Consider the following 5,676-nt stretch of genomic DNA (forward strand, 5'->3'; position numbering starts at 1 on the left):
ACTTTCCCACCTATTTTGGTGTCATCTGCAAATTTAGCTATAGTACCTTCTACTCCTGAATCCAAGTAAATAGTTGGGGCCCGAGGACCGAACCCTGTGGCACCCCACTAGTTACAGCTTGGCATCCACAAAAGACCCATTTATCTTGACTCTCTGCTTTCTGTTGGTTAGCCAATCCTCTATCCAAGCTAATATATTACCCTTAGCTGCGTGTGATCTTATCTTGTGTATTAATCTTTTGTGCGGCACCTTATCAAATGCCTTCTGGAAGTCCAGACATACTACATCTACAGGATCCCCGTTATCCACTTTGCTTGTCACATCTTCAAAGAACTCTAGCAAATTAGTCAAACACGATTTACTCTTCGTAAAGCCATGCCGACTCTGAGGGATTGCATTTTGACTTGCATTTTAGGAAGGTAGTGGAGGCATTGGAGAGAGTGCAGAAGAGGTTTACGAGTTTGGTTCCAGGGGCGAGGAAGTTGAGTTATGAAGTAAGATTGGAGAAGTTGGGACTGTATTCCTTGGGGAAAAGAAGTCTGAGAGGAGACTTGATAGAGGTATTGAAAATCATGAGGGGTCTGGAGAGAGTAGATAGGGAGAAACTGTTTGCACCGGGGCAAGGATCGAGAAGGAGAGGGCACAGGTTTAAAGTAACTGGCAAAAGAAGCAAAAGCGATAGGAGCAGCGAGCGGTCAGGGTCTGGAATGCACCACCTGATAGCGCGGCGGAGGCAGGTTCAATTGAAGAGGGAATGAGATGATTATTTGAAAAGAAAGCATGTGCCGGGTTACGTGGAGAAGGCAGGAGAAAGGCACGAGGTGAAATGTTCACCGGGAGAGCTGGTGCAGGCACGACGGGCGGAATGGGCTCCTTGTGCAATGTAAGGATTGTGTGAATGTGGATGTAGAGGTTTCGGAGTAGCTGTGTAAAGTGTGTGAGCTTTGAGGTGTGAGTTTTGATTGTTGCTGTGTCAGCAGCAGCAGCGGCAGCGGCAGCAGAGAGCTGGTTTAAAATGTTGTGAGGCGAAAGGTGCAGCTGAGAGAGTGTTTGAGAGGTGTATTTGCAAGTGAAAGCTGTTTTTGTATAAGTGAGGTAGAGTGTTTGTGAGATGAGAGTGCTGTCTGTGAGTGTTGGGTGAGCGTGCGTGTTTTTTGTGTGTAGCTGCTGCGGGTGAGTGAGTGAGAGAGAGAGAGAGAGAGAGAGAGAGAAAGAAAGAAAGTTGGATAAAAACAAAAAGCTAAAAGCTACTGCGGATGCTGGAAATCCAAAACAAAATAAAAACAGAATTACCTGGAAAAACTCAGCAAGTCTGGCAGCATCGGCGGAGAAGAAACCAGTCAACGTTTCGAGCCCTCATGGCCCTTCAGCAGAACTGAAGCATAGTTTCAACAAGGGAGAAATATAAATTGGTTTAAGGTGGGTGGGGGGGGAAGAGACACATTGAGGGTGTAGTGTGAGCAGATAATCAAAAGATGTCAGAGACAAAAGGGTCAAAGAGGTGTTGAAGGTGGTGGTCTTTGTCTGAGAAAAGTGCTAATTAAGAATGCAAGACAGGATATTCAAAGTACAGCTCTAGTGGGGGTGGGGTGGAAAGACTAAAGACCTTTAGTCTTTCCACCCCACCCCCACTAGAGCTGTACTTTGAATATCCTGTCTTGCATTCTTAATTAGCACTTTTCTCAGACAAAGACCACCACCTTCAACACCTCTTTGACCCTTTTGTCTCTGACATCTTTTGATTATCTGCTCACACCACACCCTCAATGTGTCTCTTCCCCCCCACCCACCTTAAACCAATTTATATTTCTCCCTTGTTGAAACTATGCTTCAGTTCTGCTGAAGGGCCATGAGGGCTCGAAACGTTGACTGATTTCTTCTCGGCCGATGCTGCCAGACTTGCTGAGTTTTTCCAAAGAAAGTTGGATTTTGGAACATGTACATGTTGAGAAGTAAAGAAAGCAGATGTTTGTAAGAAAACTATTTTTAGCATTGAAAATCCCCTGGAAAGGGGAGGGTGCACCGTTCCCAGAGATACTGCAATACCGGGTCGATGCGTGGAGTGGACGGAGCAAGCCCCTATTCCATCTCCCTGCTCCAAAAATCAATTTAATATATGGTCCCCAGATAAGGGACGTATCAGATATTAAACTGATAAGAACAGATTTTTTTTTTTTTTTTTTTTTTTTTTTTTTGTAAAAATATACTTTATTCATAAAAAATCTTCAATCACATTCAAAACCATTTCAAAAACAACATTACAAGGGTACAATCCAGGTTAAACTTTTACAAAATGTATCACCAGGTGCATCAGTACAAACAATATTACAATCATTTACAGCCTTTCATTTTGATCTGTACAGCCCGAGGGGCTCTAAACAGTTCCCAGTCTCTCGGTGCGCTGTGGTAGAAAGGTCTTAGACAGCGACCCTTCCCCATTGCGCCTTTGCGGCAGCTGCCCCAAGCTTTAGTGCGTCCCTCAGCACGTAGTCCTGGACTTTGGATTGTGCCAGTCCGCAACAATCGGTCGGGGACAACTCTTTGTGCTGGAAGACCAACAAGTTTCGGGCAGACCAAAGCGCGTCTTTCACCGAGTTGATGATCCTCCAGCTGCAGTTGATGTTTGTCTCGGTGTGTGTCCCTGGGAACAGCCCGTAGAGCACAGAGTCCTGTGTCACAGAACTGCTCGGGATGAACCTCGACAGCAACCACTGCATCTCTCTCCAGACTTTCTTTGCAAAGGCACAATCCACAAGGAGGTGAACAACGGTCTCTTCCCCACCACAGCCACCTCGAGGGCATCGTGCAGAGGGGGTGAGACTCCTGGCGTGTAGGAAGGATCTGACGGGGAGGGCCTTTCTCACCACCAGCCAAGCTACGTCTTGGTGCTTGTTGGAAAGTTCTGGCGATGAGGCATTCTGCCAAATGACTTTGACAGTCTGCTCGGGGAACCATCCCACAGGGTCCACCCTCTCCTTATCCCTCAGGGCCTCTAGGACGTTACGTGCTGACCACTGCCTGATGGACTTGTGGTCAAAGGTGTTTTTCTGCATAAATTTTTCCACCAGGGACAGGTGGTACGGCACGGTCCAACTACTTGGAGCGTTCCGCGGCAGCGTGGCCAGACCCATCCTTCGCAACACCGGGGACAGGTAGAACCTCAGCACGTAGTGACACTTGGTGTTTGCGTACTGAGGGTCTACGCACCGCTTGATGCAGCCACACACAAAGGTGGCCATCAGTATGAGGGCGATGTTGGGCACGTTTTTTCCCCCTTTATCTAGAGGCTTGTACATCGCGTCCCTGCAGACACGATCCATTTTCGACCTCCAGATAAAGCGGAAGATGGCTCGAGTGATCGCCATCGCGCAGGAGTGTGGAATGGGCCAGACCTGCGCCACGTACAGCAACAGCGAGAGTACCTCACACCTGATGACCAGGTTCTTACCCGCAATGGAGAGGGAGCGTCGCTCCCACATGCCCAGTTTCCTTTTCACCATAGCCACTCGCTCCTTCCAGTTTCTAACGCATGCCCCGGTCCCTCCGAACCATATCCCCAGCACCTTCAGGCCGTCAGCCCTGACAGTGAAGGGGACAAAGGATCGGTCAGCCCACTTCCCAAAGAACATGGCCTCGCTCTTCCCACGATTTACCTTGGCTCCCGAGGCCAGTTCGAACTGGTCGCAGACGTGCATCAGTCTGCGCACCGACAGCGGATCCGAGCAGAAGACGGCGACGTCGTCCATGTACAGGGAGGCTTTTACCTGAGTGCCTCCACTGCCTGGGATCGTCACTCCTCTTATGCCCGGATCCTTCCTGATGGACTCGGCAAAGGGTTCTATGCAGCACACGAAAAGGACAGGCGAGAGAGGGCAGCCCTGCCTGACTCCAGATTTAATTGGAAAGCTATCTGTTTCCCACCCATTGATTGAGACTGCGCTACTGATGTTAGTGTAGAGCAGTTGGATCCAATTTCGAATTCCCTCCCCAAAGCCCATTTTGGAGAGCACATCCCCCATGTAGGTGTGCGATATTCTGTCAAAGGCCTTCTCCTGATCCAAGCTGATGAGGCAGGTATCCACACCCCTGTCCTGTACATAGGCAATCGTATCCCTGAGCAGCGCCAGGCTGTCAGAGATCTTCCTGCCTGGCACAGAGCAGGTCTGGTCAGGGTGAATCACCAATTCCAGAGCGGATTTGACCCGGTTGGCGATGACCTTGGACAGAATCTTATAGTCCATATTCAACAGTGAAATGGGTCGCCAATTTCTAATTTCCTCCCTTTCCCCCTTGTGCTTGTAGATGAGGGTGATGATGCCTTTCCTCATGGATTCTGACATGCTGCCGGCCAGGAGCATACTCTCGTACACTTCTAGCAGGTCTGGGCCGATCAAGTCCCACAGAGCCGAATACAACTCCGCCGGCAGGCCGTCGCTTCCGGGGGTTTTACTCTTCTCGAAGGACTCGAGGGCCTTAGTCAGTTCGTCAGGAGTTAGCGGTTTGTCTAGGCTCTCCCGCGTACTGTGGTCTAGGACCTCCGTGATAGAGGACAGGAAGGACTGGGAGGCCGTGCTGTCCGTGGGCTTCACGTCATACAGTCCGGCATAAAAGGATTTGCTGATCCTCAGAATGTCGGACCGTGATGACTTTACTGAGCCGTCTTCTTCCTTCAGGCTGCTGATCACAGAGCGCTCTCTGTGTACCTTTTGGAAGAAGAAACGTGAGCACGTCTCATCCTGCTCCACGGAGCGGACTCTGGAACGGAAGATGATCTTGGAGGCCTCCGAGGCAAAGTGTGAGGCTTGCTGGCCCTTCACCTCTTGGAGCTCCTCCTTGACATCGACCCCCATCGACCGCAGCCGGAGCAGATTCTGCATCTTTTCCTGGAGTCGGGACATTTCCCTCTGTTCCTTTCTAGCTTTCTGGGTGCCTTTGAGGATGAAAAACCTCTTGATGCTTCCCTTGATCACTTCCCACCAGTGTGTCAGGGACTCAAAGAGGGGTTTCACGGTTCTCCAACCTTTGTAATCCCTCTTGAGCTCCTCAATGTTCTCTGGGGTCAGCAGTTGCACATTTAGCTTCCATGCCCCCCTGCCCACCCTCAGGTCTTCCTCCAAGTGGCAGTCCGCCAGTAGGAGGCAGTGGTCAGAGAAGAACACCGGCTTGACCTCGGTGGATCTGACTGTGAATGCACGGGACACAAACAGGAAGTCTATCCTGGAACGAATGGACCCGTCTGGCCGCGACCAGGTGTATCTACGCTGCGCTCCGTCTGCAGGGTTGCTGAAGACGTCGTGCAGCTTGGCATCCTTAACTGTTTCCATCAGGGATCTGGACGTAGCGTCCAAATTAAACTGATAAGAACAGATTTTTTTTTTTTTTTTTTTTTGTAAAAATATACTTTATTCATAAAAATCTTCAATCACATTCAAAACCATTTCAAAAACAACATTACAAGGGTACAATCCAGGTTAAACTTTTACAAAATGTATCACCAGGTGCATCAGTACAAACAATATTACAGTCATTTACAGCCTTTCATTTTGATCTGTACAGCCCGAGGGGCTCTAAACAGTTCCCAGTCTCTCGGTGCGCTGTGGTAGAAAGGTCTTAGACAGCGACCCTTCCCCATTGCGCCTTTGCGGCAGCTGCCCCAAGCTTTAGTGCGTCCCTCAG

At 49.5% G+C, this 5,676-nt stretch overlaps 1 non-coding gene across 1 annotated transcript; it reads right to left on the reverse strand.

The window, feature by feature from the left end:
- Positions 1–2,012: 2,012 nt before the first annotated feature.
- Positions 2,013–2,205, reverse strand: LOC144674620 (U2 spliceosomal RNA). Its single transcript, XR_013574601.1, has one exon. It is a non-coding gene; the product is annotated as a U2 spliceosomal RNA (small nuclear RNA).
- Positions 2,206–5,676: the final 3,471 nt, after the last annotated feature.

The sequence above is a fragment of the Cetorhinus maximus genome, unplaced genomic scaffold, assembly GCF_964194155.1.
Source record: "Cetorhinus maximus unplaced genomic scaffold, sCetMax3.hap1.1 HAP1_SCAFFOLD_727, whole genome shotgun sequence".
NCBI lineage: Eukaryota > Metazoa > Chordata > Chondrichthyes > Lamniformes > Cetorhinidae > Cetorhinus > Cetorhinus maximus.